At 47.9% G+C, this 22,474-nt stretch overlaps 1 protein-coding gene across 2 annotated transcripts in view; it reads right to left on the bottom strand.

Moving 5' to 3' along the window:
• The window catches only part of LOC135056126 (UDP-glucuronosyltransferase 3A1-like), a 198,429-nt gene that overhangs the window by 157,872 nt on the left and 18,083 nt on the right, over positions 1-22,474 (bottom strand). Inside the window, exon 1 of one of the 2 annotated variants that reach the window (XM_063960936.1) lies at positions 644-736. The exons of the other annotated variant lie outside the window; for it this stretch is intronic. The gene's annotated coding sequence lies outside the window, so the exon portion shown is untranslated. Of the gene's footprint in view, positions 1-643; positions 737-22,474 lie in introns of those variants that run through there. 2 annotated transcript variants of the gene reach the window in all.

Consider the following 22,474-nt stretch of genomic DNA (forward strand, 5'->3'; position numbering starts at 1 on the left):
ACACACGTTATAAAAACACCCAGGGCATACACACACACAAAGTACACACACACACACACACACGTTATAAAAACACCCAGGGCATACACACACACACACGTTATAAAAACAGACAGGGCATACACACGCATCCCCCTGCCCCCTTCCTTTCCCCCATACTTCACATGCAGCTTTCTGCTGCAGGTCAGGATCTCCTCCATGACTGGGGGGTTGGCGGCGCAGTACCTCCTCATCCTCCTCACATTTAGGGCTGGCATAGCGTGCTCGCGATGTGCAGCCCGGCCACTGGCGCTTCAGCTGCCTGCGCTCCGCGTTTGGTGGTATGGATAGGAAAACCACCTGTCGCGGATGCGCTAACAGCTGAACCGCCGGGCAGCAGCAATGGGATGTGGGTGCGCAGGTGGTATAGAGACGGAGACGAAGTTGTCTCCGTCTCTGTAAAAAAAAAAAAGTTTGCATGGACACACAGGGGGGGGTGTCTTGGTTGGTTGGGGGAGAGAGAGACAGGGGACTGCGTGCGCTGGCAGCGCGGACGCCAGGGGGAAGGAAAACGCACAGGCTCCAGCGGCGTGGAACAAAGAGACACCAGGGGGAACACAGGGGTTTGTGCACTCCGTCTGCGGGGACAGCAATAGACACTCACCGTGGCAGGGAATGTCGGCCAGCGCTGCACCTTAGCCTCATACCAGGTCCAGGGTTAACGATAGGGCCGGCCCTCCCGCTGCCCAATCCTATCTTCTACAGGGGCGTGCTTTCAAATGAGCTGAAAGCACGCCCCTGTCAAAGCGGCACTGCTAGTAGGTGCCGCTTATAGGTCTTTTTTCAATGGGCTTTCACTGCCCGATGATTGGCCCCGCCCCCCGCTTTCGGACCTTTCTCAGTGACATCGGGAGGCACCGAGAACGGTGCCTCCGAAACACATTTAAAAACAGTTTTATAGGGTAAAATGATTAAAATAATGCACAGCCTAAAGCAGATACTTATGACACAAAATATGTGTCATAAGTATCTTCTTTGTATTATTTTAATCATTAATGAGAGGGGAGGCACTGCCTCCCCTGCCTCCCCTGACTGCACGTCCCTGGGTAGCCGCCGAGACTAACGCATCCAGCCCATCACCAAATAAGGCCTCACCTTTATATGGCCTCACCATATTTCTTTTGGAATCTGCATCAGCATTTCACGGGCGAATCCACAACGCCCTCCGAGCCGATACTGCCATGGTAGCGGCTGTTGAACCCAAGAGTCCAATATCCTTCATAGCTTCCAGCATGTATGCTGCAGCATCTTTGATATTACCTAATGATAGGAGTATCTCGTCTCTATCAAGCGTGTCAATTTCTGATGACAAGTTATCAGACCATTTTTCAATAGCATGACTCACCCATGCGCAAGCAATGGTGGGTCTGAGTAGCGGTACCATTGGCCACATAAATAGATTTCTCTAACGTCCTAAGTGGATGCTGGGGACTCCGTAAGGACCATGGGGAATAGCGGCTCCGCAGGAGACTGGGCACATCTAAAGAAAGCTTTAGGACTATCTGGTGTGCACTGGCTCCTCCCCCTATGACCCTCCTCCAAGCCTCAGTTAGATCTCTGTGCCCGAACGAGAAGGGTGCACACTAGGGGCTCTCCTGAGCTTCTTAGTGAAAGTTTTAGATTAGGTTTTTTATTTTCAGTGAGACCTGCTGGCAACAGGCTCACTGCATCGAGGGACTAAGGGGAGAAGAAGCGAACTCACCTGCGTGCAGAGTGGATTGGGCTTCTTAGGCTACTGGACATTAGCTCCAGAGGGACGATCACAGGCCCAGCTTGGAAGGGTCCCAGAGCCGCGCCGCCGGCCCCCTTACAGAGCCAGAAGGCAGAAGAGGTCCGGAAAATCGGCGGCAGAAGACTTCCTGTCTTCAACAAGGTAGCGCACAGCACTGCAGCTGTGCGCCATTGCTCTCAGCACACTTCACACTTCGGTCACTGAGGGTGCAGGGCGCTGGGTGGGGGCGCCCTGAGACGCAATAAAAACACCTTGGATGGCAAAAAAATGCATCACATATAGCTCCTGGGCTATATGGATGCATTTAACCCCTGCCAAAATACATAGAAAAACGGGGGATAAGGCCGCCGATAAGGGGGCGGAGCCTATCTCCTCAGCACACTGGCGCCATTTTCCCTCACAGCTCCGTTGGAGGGAAGCTCCCTGTCTCTCCCCTGCAGTCACTACACTACAGAAAGGGTTAAAAAAGAGAGGGGGGCACTAATTAGGCGCAGTATTAACTATACAGCAGCTATAAGGGGAAAAACACTTATATAAGGTTATCCCTGTATATATATAGCGCTCTGGTGTGTGCTGGCAAACTCTCCCTCTGTCTCCCCAAAGGGCTAGTGGGGTCCTGTCCTCTATCAGAGCATTCCCTGTGTGTGTGCTGTATGTCGGTACTTTTGTGTCGACATGTATGAGGAGAAAGTGGAGACGGAGCAGATTGCCTGTAATAGTGATGTCACCCCCTAGGGGGTCGACACCTGTGTGGATGAACTGTTGGAAGGAATTACGTGACAGTGTCAGCTCTGTATAAAAGATAGTGGTTGACCTGAGACAGCCGGCTACTCAGCTTGTGCCTGTCCAGACGTCTCATAGGCCGTCAGGGGCTCTAAAGCGCCCGTTACCTCAGATGGCAGATATAGACGCCGACACGGATACTGACCCCAGTGTCGACGGTGAAGAGACTAATGTGACTTCCAGTAGGGCCACACGTTACATGATTGGGGCTTTACAAGCAGAATCAGGCACGGTGGGGGGCCCGTCTCAATGAATTTCAGCGCGCAGTGGGCTCACTCGCAAGTAGACCCCTGGATCCTTCAGGTGATATCTCAGGGGTACAAATTAGAATTCGAGACGTCTCCCCCTCGCCGTTTCCTAAAGTCGGCTTTACCGATGTCTCCCTCTGACAGGGAGACAGTTTTGGAAGCCATTCACAAGCTGTATTCCCAGCAGGTGATAATCAAGATACCCCTCCTGCAACAGGGAACGGGGTATTATTCCACACTGTTGTGGTACCGAAGCCAGACGGCTCGGTGAGACCGATTCTAAATCTAAAATCTTTGAACACTTACATACAGAGGTTCAAATTCAAGATTGAGTCACTCAGAGCAGTGATTGCGAACCTGGAAGAAGGGGACTACATGATGTCTCGGGACATCAAGGATGCTTACCTTCATGTCAATAATTTACCCTTCTCACCAAGGGTACCTCAGGTTTATGGTACAGAACTGTCACTATCAGTTCAGACGCTGCCGTATGGATGGTCCACGGCACCCCGGGTCTTTACCAAGGTAATGGCCGAAATAATGATATTCCTTCGAAGGAAGTGAATTTTAGTTATCCCTTACTTGGACAATTCCCTGATAAGGGTAAGATCCAGGGAACAGTTGGAGGTCGGTGGAGCACTATCTCAGGTAGTGTTGCGGCAGCACGATTGGATTCTCAATATTCCAAAATCGCACCTGGTTCCGACGACGTGTCTTCTGTTCCTAGGGATGATCCTGGACACAGTCCAGAAAAAGGTGTTTCTCCCGGAGGAGAAAGCCAGGGAGTTATCCGAGCTAGTCAGGAACCTCCTAAAACCGAGCCAAGTCTCAGTGCATCAATGCACAAGGGTTCTGAGTAAAATGGTGGCTTCCTACGAAGCAATCCCATTCGGCAGATTCCACGCAAGAACTTTCCAGTGGGACCTGCTGGACAATTGGTCCGGGTCGCATCTTCAGATGCATCAGCGGATAACCCTGTCACCAAGGACAAGGGTGTCCCTCCTGTGGTGGTTGCAGAGTGCTCATCTTCTAGAGGGCCGCAGATTAGGCATTCAGGACTGGGTCCTGGTGACCACGGATGCCAGCCTGCGAGGCTGGGGAGCAGTCACACAGGGAAGGAATATCCAGGGCTTATGGTCAAGCCTGGAGACATCACTTCACATAAATATCCTGAAGCTAAGGGACATTTACAATGCTCTAAGCTTAGCAAGACCTCTGCTTCAAGGTCAGCCGGTGTTGATCCAGTCGGACAACATCACGGCAGTCACCCACGTAAACAGACAGGGTGGCACAAGAAGCAGGAGGGCAATGGCAGAAGCTGCAAGGATTCTTCGCTGGGCGGAAAATCATGTGATAGCACTGTCAGCAGTATTCATTCCGGGAGTGGACAACTGGGAAGCAGACTTCCTCAGCACGACCTCCACCCGGGAGAGTGGGGACTTCACCCAGAAGTCTTCCACATGATTAAAAACTCGACAGGTATTGCGCCAGGTCCAGGGACCCTCAGGCAATAAGCTGTAGACGCTCTGGTAACACAGTGGGTGTACCAGTCAGGGTATGTGTTCCCTCCTCTGCCTCTCATACCCAAGGTACCGAGATTGATAAGATGGAGAGGAGTAAACACTATATTCGTGGTTCCGGATTGGCCAAGAAGGACTTGGTAACCGGAACTTCAAGAGATGCTCACGGAGGATCCGTGGCCTCTACCTCTAAGAAGGGACCTGCTCCAGCAAGGACCCTGTCTGTTCCAAGACTTACCGCGGCTGCGTTTGACGGCATGGCGGTTGAACGCCGGATCCTGAAGGAAAAAAGGCATTCCGGATGAAGTCATCCCTATCCTGATCAAAGCCAGGAAGGATGTAACCGCAAAAACATTATCACCGCAATTGGCGAAAATATGTTGCGTGGTGCGAGGCCAGTAAGGCCCGACGGAGGAAATTCAACTGGGTCGATTCCTACATTTCCTGCAAACAGGAGTGTCTATGGACCTGAAATTGGGGTCCATTAAGGTTCAAATTTCGGCCCTGTCAATTTTCTTCCCAAAAAAAAAAAAGGACTAGCTTCAGTCCCTGAAGTTCAGACGTTTGTAAAAGGGGTACTGCATATACAGCCTCCTTTTGTGCCTCCAGTGGCACTTTGGGATCTCAATGTAGTTTTGGGTTCCAAAAGTCACATTGGTTTGAACCACTTAAATCTGTGGAGTTAAAATATCTCACATGAAAAGTGGTCATGCTGTTGGCCCTGGCCTGGGCCAGGCGCGTGTCAGAATTGGCGGCTTTATCCTGAAAAAGCCCTTATCTGATTTTCCATTCGGACAGGGCGGAATTGAGGACTCGTCCTCAGTTTCTCCCAAAGGTGGTTTCAGCGTCTCACCTGAACCAACCTATTTGTGGTGCCTGCGGCTACTAGGGACTTGGAGGCCTCCAAGTTGCTAGACGTTGTCAGTGCCCTGAAAATATATGTTTCCAGGGCGGCTGGAGTCAGGAAATCTGCCTTGCTGTTTATCCTGTATGCACCCAACAAGCTGGGTGCTCCTGCTTCTAAGCAGACTATTGCTCGTTGGATTTGTAGTACAATTCAGCTTGCACATTCTGTGGCAGGCCTGCCACAGCCAAAAATCTGTAAATGCCCACTCCACAAGGAAGGTGGGCTCATCTTGGGCGGCTGCCCAAGGGGTCTCGGCTTTACAACTTTGCCGAGCAGCTACTTGGTCAGGAGCAAATACGTTTGTAAAATTCTACAAAATTGATATCCTGGCTGAGGAGGACCTGGAGTTCTCTCATTTGGTGCTGCAGAGTCATCCGCACTCTCCCGCCCGTTTGGGAGTTTTGGTATAATCCCCATGGTCCTTACGGAGTCCCCAGCATCCACTTAGGACGTTAGAGAAAATAATAATTTACTTACCGATAATTCTATTTCTCATAGTCCGTAGTGGATGCTGGGCGCCCATCCCAAGTGCGGATTGTCTGCAATACTTGTACATAGTTATTGTTACAAAAATCGGGTTATTATTGTTGTGAGCCATCTTTCAGAGGCTCCTCTGTTATCATGCTGTTAACTGGGTTCAGATCACAGGTTATACGGTGTGATTGGTGTGGCTGGTATGAGTCTTACCCGGGATTCAAAATCCTTCCTTATTGTGTACGCTCGTCCGGGCACAGTATCCTAACTGAGGCTTGGAGGAGGGTCATAGGGGGAGGAGCCAGTGCACACCAGATAGTCCTAAAGCTTTCTTTAGATGTGCCCAGTCTCCTGCGGAGCCGCTATTCCCCATGGTCCTTACGGAGTCCCCAGCATCCACTACGGACTATGAGAAATAGAATTATCGGTAAGTAAATTCTTATTTTTAACGTGGTCTCCATTTTGCGGTCTGCCGGCTCTTTTAGTGAAGCCGTCCCAGGTGCAGGGAGAATCACCTTTTTTGTCAACCTTGACAGGGCACTGTAACACCGGGGGTGACTCCTATCTTTTCCTGTCCTCTAAAAGTAAAAGGATAAGCAATTTGAATCCTTTTAGGAATACAGGGGAGAGTCAGGGAGCCGTCCTTCCAGCGGAGCTGTGAGGGAAAATGGCGCTTGTGTGCTGAGGAGATAGGCTCCGCCCCTTCACGACGTCCTTATCTCCCGCTCTTTTCTGTAAAAATGGCAGGGGTTAAAATACATCCATATAGCCCAAGAGCTATATGTGATGTATTCTTTTGCCAACCTAAGGTATTATCTGTTATATTGCGTCTCAGGGCGCTCCCCCCCAGCGCCCTGCACCCTCAGTGACCGGAGTGTGAAGTGTGCTGAGAGCAATGGCGCACAGCTGCGGTGCTGTGCGCTACCTTAGTCTGAAGACAGGATCGTCTTCTGCCGCCGATTTCACCGGACCTCTTCGCTCTTCTGGCTCTGTAAGGGGGCCGGCGGCGCGGCTCCGGGACCCATCCAGGCTGAACCTGTGATCGTCCCTCTGGAGCTAATGTCCAGTAGCCTAAGAAACCCAATCCACTCTGCACGCAGGTGAGTCCGTTTCTTCTCCCCTTAGTCCCACGATGCAGTGAGCCTGTTGCCAGCAGGACTCACTGAAAATAAAAAACCTAAAATACACTTTTATTCTAAGCAGCTCAGGAGAGCCACCTAGCCTGCACCCTTCTCGTTCGGGCACAAAAATCTAACTGAGGCTTGGAGGAGGGTCATAGGGGGAGGAGCCAGTGCACACCACCTGATCCTAAAGCTTTTATTCTTGTGCCCTGTCTCCTGCGGAGCCGCTATTCCCCATGGTCCTTACGGAGTCCCAGCATCCACTACGGACTACGAGAAATAGATTTATCGGTAAGTAAAATCTTATTTTCAGGATTCACCCACACTCCCTCAAAGAGTATTGAGCTCGTGGGAAGGAGGGAAAGTTACCTTACATTTCTTTTGCTTATAGAAATGAGCCTTCTCCTGAGGTACAATAGGGGCTTCCGTAACTTCTAAAACCTCCCATATAGCAACAATCATATATTGTATGTTTTTTGCCAATTTAGGATCCATCTCTCTGGAATCACTATCGTTGACACAAAAATCAGAGTCCGTGTCGGTATCAGTATGTACAATGTTTGCAAACGGTCTTTTATGTGACCCAGAGGGGTCGCCTGCGGATGAGACAGCAGAACCCTGAAAATCACATCTTCCACTGATTTTCTCCAGCTTTCTGCATGAGACTCAGACTTATCTAACCTCCTACTGATATGATTCACACTATCACGTATTTCTTTCACCCATGCAGGCTCGTGGTGTGCCGGCAGCGCCACCACATTACAACTCTGTGTCCCTAAAATGACTCCCTCCGGGGAAGAACTCCCTGCCTCAGACATGTCACACATGTGTACAAACACCCCACAGACACTCCGGGACTTATAGGGGACAGACCCACAGTAAAATCTGTCAGAAGGACACAGATAGGAGCAGCCAGTTCACAAAAAAACCCAGCGCCAGTAACACAAGGACTGTGAAACATAAATGCCCACTGACATACAGCGCTTTTTTATAATGTTAATACACAATGTAAAGCACCAATTGCACTGTGCCCCCCCCCCCCCTGTTTTTCACCCTGATACTTGTAGTCAGTAGTGGAGAAGGACCAGCGTTGTCTCTGCAGCCTGAGGAGAGAGAGATATAATGGCGCTGAGCAGTGTGCTGGCTGACTGAGGAGGAAGCCCCGCCCCCACAATAGCGCGTGTCTCCTCAGTGATTTTTACCATATTATTTATACTGGCGGGGGTAGGGCTGTGCCATGGCATCTTATACCCCCTTTCTGCCAGATTAATCTGGTTTCATGCTGCCCAGGGCGCCCCCCCCCCACCCCCGCGCCCTGCAGTGCCTGTGTATGACTGGGCAACATGGCGCGCTGCGCTCCCGCCAGCCGCGCGGTACCTTTAGCTGTCATCTTGATTGAAGATCTATCTTCTAACACTCACCTTTCTTCTGACTTCTGGCTCTGCAAGGGGGGTGACGGCGTGCTGTGGGAGTGAGCATCTAGGCACGGCTAGCGTTCAGTACCCTTCAGGAGCTAATGGTGTCCTGTCAGCCAGAAGCAGAGCCATGAAACTCTTTAGGAAGTTGGTTCCCCTCAGTCCCACGAAGCAGGGAGTCTGATGCCAGCAGTTCTCCCTGAAAATAAAAAACCTAACCTAAGTCTATTCAGAGAAACTCAGTAGAGCTCCCCTGGAGTGCATCCAGTCTGCCTGGGCACATTTCTAAAACTGAGGTCTGGAGGAGGGGCATAGAGGGAGGAGCCAGTTCACACCCTTGAAAAGTACCCCATGGTACTGAAGTGGACCCCAGCATCCTCTAGGACGTATGAGAAATATGCCTTTTTTTCTAAAATATAGTATTATCGGCACTATAATGGAAACTACTGAGTTTTCAGGTGACTTAAAGACAGATAAACAATGTTATACTCCTTTCACACCCAAAAACTCCAAGTCCAACCTGGATAATTGAACACGGGGCATCATTCATGTTTGTAAGTAAAGCAAAAAAAGCAAGTAACTTTGTGTCTAGAATAAACCATATTACACAGCAAGGGGAGCAAATACTTTTCTCTGACGTCCTAGTGGATGCTGGGTACTCCGTAAGGACCATGGGGAATAGCGGGCTCCGCAGGAGACTGGGCACTCTAAAGAAAGATTAGGTACTATCTGGTGTGCACTGGCTCCTCCCCCTATGCCCCTCCTCCAGACCTCAGTTAAAAGCTGTGCCCGGCCCGAGCTGGTTGCACACTAGGGGCTCTCCTGAGCTAATAAAGAAAGTATTTGTTAGGTTTTTTATTTTCAGTGAGATCTGCTGGCAACAGACTCACTGCTACGAGGGACTAAGGGGAGAAGAAGCGAACCTACCTGCTTGCAGCTAGCTTGGGCTTCTTAGGCTACTGGACACCATTAGCTCCAGAGGGATCGAACACAGGCCCAGCCTCGGTCGTCTGGTCCCGGAGCCGCGCCGCCGTCCCCCTTATAGAGCCAGAAGCAAGAAGACATCCTGGAAATCGGCGGCTGAAGACTTCGGTCTTCATTAAGGTAGCTCACAGCACTGCAGCTGTGCGCCATTGATTCCTATGCACACCACATACTCCGGTCACTGATGGGTGCAGGGCGCTGGGGCACCCTGGGCAGCAATTAGAGTACCTTTAATTGGCAAAACAGCACATAATATAGCCTAATAAGCTATATATGTGTAAAAATCCCCTGCCATAATATAAATATAAGAGCGGGAGAAGTCTGCCTAAAAAGGGGCGGGGCTATCTCCCTCAGCACACTGGCGCCATTTCCTCTTCACAGCTCCGCTGGAAGACAGCTCCCCAGGCTCTCCCCTGCAGTTTCCAGGCTCAAAGGGTAAAAAAGAGAGGGGGGCACTAAATTTAGGCGCAAACTGTATATTATAAGCAGCTATAGGGAAAAATCACTTATGTTAGTGTAAATCCCTGATTAAATAGCGCTGTGGTGTGTGCTGGCATACTCTCTCTGTCTCCCCAAAGGACTTAGTGGGGTCCTGTCCTCAGTCAGAGCATTCGCTGTGTGTGTGCGGTGTGTCGGTACGGCTGTGTCGACATGTTTGATGAGGATGCTTATGTGGAGGCGGAGCAGGTGCCGATAAATGTGATGTCACCCCCTGTGGGGCCGACACCAGAGTGGGTGAATATGTGGAAGGTATTAACCGACAGTGTCAACTCCTTACATAAAAGGTTGGATGACGTAACAGCGGTGGGACAGCCGGCTTCTCAGCCCGCGCCTGCCCAGGCGTCTCAAAGGCCATCAGGGGCTCAAAAACGCCCGCTACCTCAGATGGCAGACACAGATGTCGACACGGAGTCTGACTCCAGTGTCGACGAGGATGAGTCATACACACAATCCACTAGGGGCATCCGTTGCATGATTACAGCAATGAAAAATGTGTTACACATTTCTGACATCTCCCAAATACCACTAAAAATAAGAATTTACTTACCGATAATTCTATTTCTCGTAGTCCGTAGTGGATGCTGGGGACTCCGTAAGGACCATGGGGAATAGCGGCTCCGCAGGAGACTGGGCACAAAAGTAAAGCTTTAGAACTACCTGGTGTGCACTGGCTCCTCTCCCTATGACCCTCCTCCAAGCCTCAGTTAGGATACTGTGCCCGGACGAGCGTACACAATAAGGAAGGATTTTGAATCCCGGGTAAGACTCATACCAATTTTAAACGTATGAGCGCACATATATTCAGAAGTGGTTAATTAGGCTGCTGGTTTGGTAAATAAAATATATTTATTAAAAAAGAACAACAGACTAAATAAACATTTACAGATTAAAAAACATCATACTGGAAATCGCAGAATAAATTATATCATACTTGAAATCACTGAATAAAATTATATGGATACCCCCACTCTAGCCAATTGGACTTGTGTGATTATTTTAGAGCATGCATGCTTATATGATTAGCTGGTTAGTTGGACCAGTATTCAGTCCTCAAATACAGTCCTGATTATTAGTAGCTGTTAATCCCTCCAGGGATTTTTTGTGACGATGTTAGTAATTAGTTGGTTAAACAGAAATGAAATAGAGATTGTCCCTGGGTATATGATAACGACACAGTCCTTTTGAATAAAGAAACTTTCCTCAGATGATGTTAATGTGCCAATTTACACTATTTAGTGTGATGTTGGAAGATTACATAACCAATTGGTGACCCGTCGTGGCACTCATAAGGGCAATGCTTACCCTCCACTCTGCGGCGGTACTGGTGTCCACGGCTGGGCTAAGGCACTCTGAGGCTGAGAAGTTTCTTGTCCAGCCGAAGCGGTAACACGCTGCACGCGTGTAGTGTATCTGGGAGCGCTTGGCCGCGCGTCGCGGCTTCCGGGTTGCACAGAGCTTCCGGCTTGCGATGCGCTCCACCTGCGTTCCACTTGACGTCGTTAGGTCACCTGACGCGTTTCTCCGCCTTTTGTGGGTGGCGGTTTCTTCAGAGGTTTAGAGGTCTTGGTGTACGTTCTCTATTTATCCCCCTCAGGGATGTTCCCCATTGGTCACACAATTAATGATCATTATTGATGGCATCTGTATCGTCCTTTTACCAGCCATTTCCAGTTATTTATACCACTATTATGCATACATAAAAGTACAAATATATTTCCTTTTTTCAAAAGACAGAATTAATATAAATGAACATAGACATGAACATAAACATAAAAATTATCCCTCATGACCACAATGAGGTGTTCTAATGTGCAAATAGCATTCAATTATGTGTATATATATATAATATATACCTAATTAAAATTCAATGAAGAGCAGATGTTTTTTTGTGTATATATGAAACACTACTTAGTATTAGAGAGAGATATATATAATATTTAGACCCAATTGGTTGATGGAATATATATCTCTTTTCAACCAATTTCATGTCTGAGGTATAGCCCCATATATAGAGGGAAGGAAACGTATGATGTACATATATTAATATGAGAAGACATACAAAAATAGTCAAAAAAATGAAAATATATAATAAAATACAGATGTTTCTGATATAAAATTCTTCTTAGAAGATAATATGCATATGAAAAAAAGGAAGAGGGAAAAAAGGAAGAGGAAAAAAAGAGAAGAGAAAGGGGGAGATATAGTATTTTTACAGATGTAAACCTGTGAAAGAGATTTGTACAAAGATCTCTTTGTCTCACTCTAAGGCAAGGGAATTATGTTGACTGAGTGATATTATGCTACAAGTATATGTTGTACCCGGAAACGTTTTGCCAGGGAGTGATGACATATCTGATGACTGTTATCATATTCTGCATGTAGAGTCAATCTTAAAACATCAATATTTAAAGTATACAATACAAGGACTATGTTGCGGATGGATATTCTTACTAATGGGATTGTTGACCCAATATCCACACTCACGGAATTCTAAGGGATATGTCTTGCATAGGGGGTATGACTAGGGGGAGTTTGTTGTCCCCTCATATTACATGTTATTAAGTTCTATATTTTCATTTAGACCCTGTGGTTCTAAAGTCTTTAAGCGAAAGATCCAATATGCTTCTCTTCTACATAGAGCATTGAATCTATCGCCTCCCCTTTCTGTTTGCCCAACCTGTTCGAGAGCTTTTAAACGGATATTAGAGATCTTTCCCTGCTCACACTGATTCGTATGTCTAGATACGCTATGTGTGTTGCTTTTGTTCATAATATTCCGTCTGTGTTCGAGAAATCGCACTTTTAGTTTTCTGATGGTACGTCCTACGTATTGGTACCCACAGCCACGTAGGACGTACCATCAGAAAACTAAAAGTGCGATTTCTCGAACACAGACGGAATATTATGAACAAAAGCAACACACATAGCGTATCTAGACATACGAATCAGTGTGAGCAGGGAAAGATCTCTAATATCCGTTTAAAAGCTCTCGAACAGGTTGGGCAAACAGAAAGGGGAGGCGATAGATTCAATGCTCTATGTAGAAGAGAAGCATATTGGATCTTTCGCTTAAAGACTTTAGAACCACAGGGTCTAAATGAAAATATAGAACTTAATAACATGTAATATGAGGGGACAACAAACTCCCCCTAGTAATACCCCCTATGCGAGACATATCCCTTAGAATTCCGTGAGTGTGGATATTGGGTCAACAATCCCATTAGTAAGAATATCCATCCGCAACATAGTCCTTGTATTGTATACTTTAAATATTGATGTTTTAAGATTGACTCTACATGCAGAATATGATAACAGTCATCAGATATGTCATCACTCCCTGGCAAAACGTTTCCGGGTACAACATATACTTGTAGCATAATATCACTCAGTCAACATAATTCCCTTGCCTTAGAGTGAGACAAAGAGATCTTTGTACAAATCTCTTTCACAGGTTTACATCTGTAAAAATACTATATCTCCCCCTTTCTCTTCTCTTTTTTTCCTCTTCCTTTTTTCCCTCTTCCTTTTTTTCATATGCATATTATCTTCTAAGAAGAATTTTATATCAGAAACATCTGTATTTTATTATATATTTTCATTTTTTTGACTATTTTTGTATGTCTTCTCATATTAATATATGTACATCATACGTTTCCTTCCCTCTATATATGGGGCTATACCTCAGACATGAAATTGGTTGAAAAGAGATATATATTCCATCAACCAATTGGGTCTAAATATTATATATATCTCTCTCTAATACTAAGTAGTGTTTCATATATACACAAAAAAACATCTGCTCTTCATTGAATTTTAATTAGGTATATATTATATATATATATATATATATATATATACACATAATTGAATGCTATTTGCACATTAGAACACCTCATTGTGGTCATGAGGGATAATTTTTATGTTTATGTTCATGTCTATGTTCATTTATATTAATTCTGTCTTTTGAAAAAAGGAAATATATTTGTACTTTTATGTATGCATAATAGTGGTATAAATAACTGGAAATGGCTGGTAAAAGGACGATACAGATGCCATCAATAATGATCATTAATTGTGTGACCAATGGGGAACATCCCTGAGGGGGATAAATAGAGAACGTACACCAAGACCTCTAAACCTCTGAAGAAACCGCCACCCACAAAAGGCGGAGAAACGCGTCAGGTGACCTAACGACGTCAAGTGGAACGCAGGTGGAGCGCATCGCAAGCCGGAAGCTCTGTGCAACCCGGAAGCCGGGACGCGCGGCCAAGCGCTCCCAGATACACTACACGCGTGCAGCGTGTTACCGCTTCGGCTGGACAAGAAACTTCTCAGCCTCAGAGTGCCTTAGCCCAGCCGTGGACACCAGTACCGCCGCAGAGTGGAGGGTAAGCATTGCCCTTATGAGTGCCACGACGGGTCACCAATTGGTTATGTAATCTTCCAACATCACACTAAATAGTGTAAATTGGCACATTAACATCATCTGAGGAAAGTTTCTTTATTCAAAAGGACTGTGTCGTTATCATATACCCAGGGACAATCTCTATTTCATTTCTGTTTAACCAACTAATTACTAACATCGTCACAAAAAATCCCTGGAGGGATTAACAGCTACTAATAATCAGGACTGTATTTGAGGACTGAATACTGGTCCAACTAACCTGCTAATCATATAAGCATGCATGCTCTAAAATAATCACACAAGTCCAATTGGCTAGAGCGGGGGTATCCATATAATTTTATTCAGTGATTTCAAGTATGATATAATTTATTCTGCGATTTCCAGTATGATGTTTTTTAATCTGTAAATGTTTATTTAGTCTGTTGTTCTTTTTTAATAAATATATTTTATTTACCAAACCAGCAGCCTAATTAACCACTTCTGAATATATGTGCGCTCATACGTTTAAAATTGGTGTTTAGGGACAGGTCCCTTTGTTCAGGAGGACTCCCAGATCCTCCTTGTGTGAGCTGCAACTAAATATTTAAATTGACAGTACAAATCTAGCGCCCAGTATATATTACCTATAGTCTGTAAGACTCATACCAGCCACACCAATCACACCATGTAACTTGTGATCTAAACCCAGTTAACAGCATGATAACAGAGGAGCCTCTAGAAAAGATGGCTCACTACAGCAATAACCCGATTTTTTGGTAACAATAACTATGTACCAGTATTGCAGACAATCCGCACTTGGGATGGGCGCCCAGCATCCACTACGGACTACGAGAAATAGAATTATCGTTAAGTAAATTCTTATTTTCTCTGACGTCCTAGTGGATGCTGGGGACTCCGTAAGGACCAGGGGGATTATACCAAAGCTCCCAAACGGGCGGGAGAGTGCGGATGACTCTGCAGCACCAAATGAGAGAACTCTAGGTCCTCCTCAGCCAGGGTATCAAATTTGTAGAATTTTACAAACGTATTTGCTCCTGACCAAGTAGCTGCTCGGCAAAGTTGTAAAGCCGAGACCCCTCGGGCAGCCGCACAAGATGAGCCCACCTTCCTTGTGGAGTGGGCATTTACAGATTTTTGGCTGTGGCAGGCCTGCCACAGAATGTGCAAGCTGAATTGTACTACAAATCCAACGAGCAATAGTCTGCTTAGAAGCAGGAGCACCCAGCTTGTTGGGTGCATACAGAATAAACAACGAGTCAGATTTTCTGACTCCAGCCGTCCTGGAAACCTATATTTCCAGGGCCCTGACAACGTCTAGCAACTTGGAGTCCTCCAAGTCCCTAGTAGCCGCAGGCACCACAATAGGTTGATTCAGGTGAAACGCTGAAAACCACCTTAGGAAGAAATTGGGGACGAGTCCTCAATTCCGCCCTGTCCGAATGGAAAATCAGATGAGGGCTTTTACAGGATAAAGCCGCCAATTCTGACACGCACCTGGCCCAGGCCAGGGCCAACAGCATGACCACTTTCCATGCGAGATATTTTAACTCCACATATTTAAGTGGTTCAAACCAATGTGACTTTTGGAACCCAAAAACTACATTGCGATCCCAAGGTGTCACTGGAGGCACAAAAGGAGGCTGTATATACAGTACCCCTTTTACAAACGTCTGAACTTCAGGGACTGAAGCTAGTTCTTTTTTGGAAGAAAATTGACAGGGCCGAAATTTGAACCTTAATGGACCCCAATTTCAGGCCCATAGACACTCCTGTTTGCAGGAAATGTAGGAATCGACCTAGTTGAAAATTCCTCCGTCGGGGCCTTACTGGCCTCGCACCACGCAACATATTTTCGCCAAATGCGGTGATAATGTTTTGCGGTTATATCCTTCCTGGCTTTGATCAGGATAGGAATGATTTCATCCGGAATGCCTTTCTCCTTCAGGATCCGGCGTTCAACCGCCATGCCGTCAAACGCAGCCGCGGTAAGTCTTGGAACAGACAGGGTCCTTGCTGGAGCAGGTCCCTTCTTAGAGGTAGAGGCCACGGATCCTCCGTGAGCATCTCTTGAAGTTCCGGTTACCAAGTCCTTCTTGGCCAATCCGGAGCCACGAATATAGTGCTTACTCCTCTCCATCTTATAATTCTCAGTACCTTGGGTATGAGAGGCAGAGGAGGGAACACATACACTGACTGGTACACCCACTGTGTTACCAGAGCGTCTACAGCTATTGCCTGAGGGTCCCTTGACCTGGCGCAATACTTGTCGAGTTTTATAAACATGTGGAAGACTTCTGGGTGAAGTCCCCACTCTCCCGGGTGGAGGTCGTGTCTGCTGAGGAAGTCTGCTTCCCAGTTGTCCACTCCCGGAATGAATACTGCTGACAGTGCTATCACATGATTTTCCGCCCAGCGAAGAATCCTTGCAGCTTCTGCCATTGCCCTCCTGCTTCTTGTGCCAACCTGTCTGTTTTACGTGGGTGACTGCCGTGATGTTGTCCGAATGGATCAACTCCGGGTGACCTTGAAGCAGAGGTCTTGCTGAGCTTAGAGCATTGTAAATGGCCCTTAGCTTCAGGATATTTATGTGAAGTGATGTCTCCAGGCTTGACCATAAGCCCTGGAAATTCCTTCCCTGTGTGACTGCTCCCCAGCCTCGCAGGCTGGCATCCGTGGTCACCAGGACCCAGTCCTGAATGTCGAATCTGCGGCCCTCTAGAAGATGAGCACTCTGCAACCACCACAGGAGAGACACCCTTGTCCTTGGTGACAGGGTTATCCGCTGATGCATCTGAAGATGCGACCCGGACCATTTGTCCAGCAGGTCCCACTGGAAAGTTCTTACGTGGAATCTGCCGAATGGGATTGCTTCGTAGGAAGCCACCATTTTTCCCAGAACCCTTTCATTGATGTACTGAGACTTGGCTCGGTTATAGGAGGTTCCCAACTAGCTCGGATAACTCCCTGACTTTCTCCTCCGGGAGAAACACCTTTTTCTGGACTGTGTCCAGGATCATCCCTAGGAACAGAAGACGAGTCGTCGGAATCAGCTGCGATTTTGGAATATTGAGAATCCAATCGTGCTGCCGCAACACTACCTTGCTACACCGACCTCCAACTGTTCCCTGGATCTTACCCTTATCAGGGAATCGTCCAAGTAAGGGATAACTAAAATTCCCTTCCTTCGAAGGAGTATCATCATTTCGGCCATTACCTTGGTAAAGACCCGGGGTGCCGTGGACCATCCATACGGCAGCGTCTGAAACGGATAGTGACTGTTCTGTACCACAAACCTGAGGTACCCTTGGTGAGAAGGGTAAATTGGGACATGAAGGTAAGCATCCTTGATGTCCCGAGACATCATGTAGTCCCCTTCTTCCAGGTTCGCAATCACTGCTCTGAGTGACTCAATCTTGAATTTGAACCTCCGTATGTAAGTGTTCAAGATTTTAGATTTAGAATCGGTCTCACCAAGCCGTCCGGCTTCGGTACCACAACAGTGTGGAATAATACCCCGTTCCCTGTTGCAGGAGGGGTACCTTGATTATCACCTGCTGGGAATACAGCTTGTGAATGGCTTCCAAAACTGCCTCCCTGTCAGAGGGAGACATCGGTAAAGCCGACTTTAGGAAACGGCGAGGGGGAGACGTCTCGAATTCCAATTTGTACCCCTGAGATATCACCTGAAGGATCCTGGGGTCTACTTGCGAGTGAGCCCACTGCGCGCTGAAATTCATTGAGACGGGCCCCCACCCTGCCTGATTCTGCTTGTAAAGCCCCAGCGTCATACTGAGGGCTTGGCAGAGGCGGGAGAGGGCTTCTGTTCCTGGGAACTGGCTGATTTCTGCAGCCTTTCCTCTCCCTCTGTCACGGGGCAGAAATGAGGAACCTTTTGCCCGCTTGCCCACGAAAGGACTGCGCCTGATAATACGGCGTCTTCTTATGTTGAGAGGCGACCTGGGGTACAAACGTGGATTTCCCAGCTGTTGCCGTGGCCACCAGGTCTGAAAGACCGACCCCAAATAACTCCTCCCCTTAATAAGGCAATACTTCCAAATGCCGTTTGGAATCCGCATCACCTGACCACTGTCGTGTCCATAACCCTCTACTGGCAGAAATGGACAACGCACTTAGACTTGATGCCAGTCGGCAAATATTCCGCTGTGCATCACGCATATATAGAAATGCATCTTTTAAATGCTCTTGTGCAAAAATATACTGTCCCTATCTAGGGTATCAATATTTTCAGTCAGGGAATCCGACCACGCCAACTCAGCACTGCACATCCAGGCTGAGGCGACTGCTGGTCGCAGTATAACACCAGTATGTGTGTAAATACATTTTAGGATACCCTCCTGCTTTCTATCAGCAGGATCCTTAAGGGCGGCCATCTCAGGAGAGGGTAGAGCCCTTGTTCTTACAAGCGTGTGAGCGCTTTATCCACCCTAGGGGGTGTTTCCCAACGCACCCTAACCTCTGGCGGGAAAGGATATAATGCCAATAACATTTTAGAAATTATCAGTTGTTATCGGGGGAAACCCACGCATCATCACACACCTCATTTAATTTCTCAGATTCAGGAAAACTACAGGTAGTTTTTCCTCACCGAACATAATACCCCTTTTTGGTGGTACTCGTATTATCAGAAATGTGTAAAACATTTTCCATTGCCTCAATCATGTAACGTGTGGCCCTACTGGAAGTCACATTTGTCTCTTCACCGTCGACACTGGAGTCAGTATCCGTGTCGGCGTCTATATCTGCCATCTGAGGTAACGGGCGCTTTAAAGCCCCTGACGGCCTATGAGACGTCTGGACAAGCACAAGCTGAGTAGCCGGCTGTCTCATGTCAACCACTGTCTTTTATACAGAGCTGACACTGTCACGTAATTCCTTCCAACAGTTCATCCACTCAGGTGTCGACCCCCTAGGGGGTGACATCACTATTACAGGCAATCTGCTCCGTCTCCACATCATTTTTCTCCTCATACATGTCGACACAAACGTACCGACACACAGCACACACACAGGGAATGCTCTGATAGAGGACAGGACCCCACTAGCCCTTTGGGGAGACAGAGGGAGAGTTTGCCAGCACACACCAGAGCGCTATATATATATATATATATATATATATATATATATACATATATACAGGGATAACCTTATATAAGTGTTTTTCCCCTTATAGCTGCTGTATTTTTAATACTGCGCGTAATTAGTGCCCCCCTCTCTTTTTTAACCCTTTCTGTAGTGTAGTGACTGCAGGGGAGAGCCAGGGAGCTTCCCTCCAACGGAGCTGTGAGGGAAAATGGCGCCAGTGTGCTGAGGAGATAAGGCCGCCGAGAAGGGGGCGGAGCCTATCTCCCGCTTTTCTGTGTATTCTGGCAGGGGTTAAATTCATCCATATAGCCCAGGAGCTATATGTGATGCATTTTTTTGCCATCCAAGGTGTTTCTATTGCGTCTCAGGGCGCCCCCCCCAGCGCCCTGCACCCTCAGTGACCGGAGTGTGAAGTGTGCTGAGAGCAATGGCGCACAGCTGCAGTGCTGTGCGCTACCTTGTTGAAGACAGGACGTCTTCTGCCGCCGATTTTCCGGACCTCTTCTGTCTTCTGGCTCTGTAAGGGGGCCGGCGGCGCGGCTCTGGGACCGAGCTCCATGGCTGGGCCTGTGATCGGTCCCTCTGGAGCTAATGGTGTCCAGTAGCCTAAGAAGCCCAATCCACTCTGCACGCAGGTGAGTTCGCTTCTTCTCCCCTTAGTCCCTCGATGCAGTGAGCCTGTTGCCAGCAGGTCTCACTGAACATAAAAAACCTAAAACTAAACTTTTCACTAAGCAGCTCAGGAGAGCCACCTAGTGTGCACCCTTCTCGTTCGGGCACAAAAATCTAACTGAGGCTTGGAGGAGGGTCATAGGGGGAGGAGCCAGTGCACACCAGGTAGTTCTAAAGCTTTACTTTTGTGCCCAGTCTCCTGCGGAGCCGCTATTCCCCATGGTCCTTACGGAGTCCCCAGCATCCACTAGGACGTCAGAGAAAAGGGTATTATGTTTGGGGAGAAAAAGCAGCCAGTGTTTTTTCCCCCATCAGATGAGTTGAATGAAGTGTGTTAAGAAGCGTGGGCTTCCCCCGATAAGAAACTGGTAATTTCTAAAAAATTACTGATGGCGTACCCTTTCCCGCCAGAGGACAGGTCACGGTGGGAAACATCCCCTAGGGTGGATAAGGCGCTCACACGTTTGTCAAAAAAGGTGGCACTGCCGTCTCAGGATACGGCCGCCTTGAAGGAGCCTGCTGATAGAAAGCAGGAGGCGATCCTGAAGTCTGTATATATACACTCAGGTACTATACTGAGACCTGCAATTGCCTCAGCATGGATGTGTAGTGCTGCTGCAGCGTGGTCTGATACCCTGTCGGATAATATTGACACCCTCGACAGGGATACTATTTTGCTAACCATAGAGCATATTAAAGACGTCGTCTTGTATATGAGGGATGCACAGAGGGATATTTGCCGGCTGGCATCCAGAATTAATGCAATGTCCATTTCTGCCAGGAGGGTATTATGGACCCGGCAGTGGACGGGTGATGCTGATTCTAAAAGGCACATGGAGGTTCTGCCTTATAAGGGTGAGGAATTGTTTGGGGATTGTCTCTCGGATCTCGTATCCACAGCAACAGCTGGGAAATCGACATTTTTACCTCAGATTCCCTCACAGCCTAAGAAAGCACCGTATTATCAGGTACAGTCCTTTCGGCCTCAGAAAAGCAAGCAGGTCAGAGGCGCTTCCTTTCTGCTCAGAGGCAAGGGAAGAGGGAAAAAGCTGCACCAGACAGCCAGTTCCCAGGATCAAAAATCTTCCCCCGCTTCCTCTAAATCCACCGCATGACACTGGGGCTCCACAGGTGGAGCCAGGTGCGGTGGGGGCGCGTCTCCGGAACTTCAGCGACCAGGTGGATCCCTGGGTTCTGCAAGTAGTATCACAGGGATACAGGCTGGAGTTCGAGGCGACTCCCCCTCGCCGTTACCTCAAATCAGCCTTGCCTGCTGCTCTCAGAGAAAGGGAGGTAGTACTGGCGGCAATTCACAAGCTGTATCTTCAGCGGGTGATAATCAAGGTACCCCTCCTTCAACAGGGACGGGGTTACTATTCCACAATGTTTGTGGTACCGAAACCAGACGGTTCGGTGAGACCCATTTTAAATTTAAAATCCTTGAATATTTATATAAAAAAGATCAAGTTCAAGATGGAATCGCTCAGGGCGGTTATTGCAAGCCTGGAAGAGGGGGATTTTATGGTGTCGTTGGACATCAAGGATGCTTACCTGCATATCCCCATTTATCCACCCCACCAGGAGTACCTCAGGTTTGTGGTACAGGACTGTCATTACCAATTCCAGACGTTGCCGTTCGGTCTATCCACGGCACCGCGGGTATTTATCAAGGTAATGGCCGAAATGATGATGCTCCTCCGAAAGAAGGGAGTCATGATTATTCCGTACTTGGACGATCTCCTTATAAAGGCGAGATCGAAAGAGCAGTTGCTAGTCAGCGTAGCACTACCTCAGGAAGTGCTGCATCAGCACGGCTGGATTCTGAATATCCCAAAGTCGCAGCTGATTCCTGCGACGCGTCTGCTGTTCTTGGGCATGATTCTGGACACAGAACAGAAGAAGATCTTTCTCCCGGAGGAGAAGGCCCAGGAATTATCATCTCTGGTTAGGGACCTCCTGAAACCAAAGCAGGTGTCGGTGCATCACTGCACGCGAGTCCTGGGAAAGATGGTAGCTTCTTACGAAGCAATTCCCTTCGGCAGGTTCCATGCACGGATCTTCAAGTGGGATCTATTGGACAAGTGGTCCGGATCGCATCTCCAGATGCATCGGTTAATCACCCTGTCCCCGAGGGCCAGGGTGTCTCTGCTGTGGTGGCTGCAGAGTCCTCATCTGCTCGAGGGCCGCAGATTCGGCATACAGGACTGGGTCCTGGTGACCACGGATGCAAGCCTCCGAGGTTGGGGGGCAGTCACCCAGGGAAGAAACTTCCAAGGACAATGGTCGAGTCAGGAAACTTCCCTACACATAAATATTCTGGAACTAAGGGCAATTTACAATGCCCTGAGTCAAGCAGAACCCGTGCTTCAAAATCAACCGGTTCTGATTCAGTCAGACAACATCACAGCGGTCGCCCATGTAAACCGCCAGGGCGGCACAAGAAGCAGGGTGGCAATGGCAGAAGCCACAAGGATTCTTCTATGGGCGGAGAATCACGTGATAGCACTGTCAGCAGTGTTCATTCCGGGAGTGGACAACTGGGAAGCAGACTTCCTCAGCTGACACGACCT

The sequence above is a fragment of the Pseudophryne corroboree genome, chromosome 1, assembly GCF_028390025.1.
Source record: "Pseudophryne corroboree isolate aPseCor3 chromosome 1, aPseCor3.hap2, whole genome shotgun sequence".
Classification (NCBI taxonomy): domain Eukaryota; kingdom Metazoa; phylum Chordata; class Amphibia; order Anura; family Myobatrachidae; genus Pseudophryne; species Pseudophryne corroboree.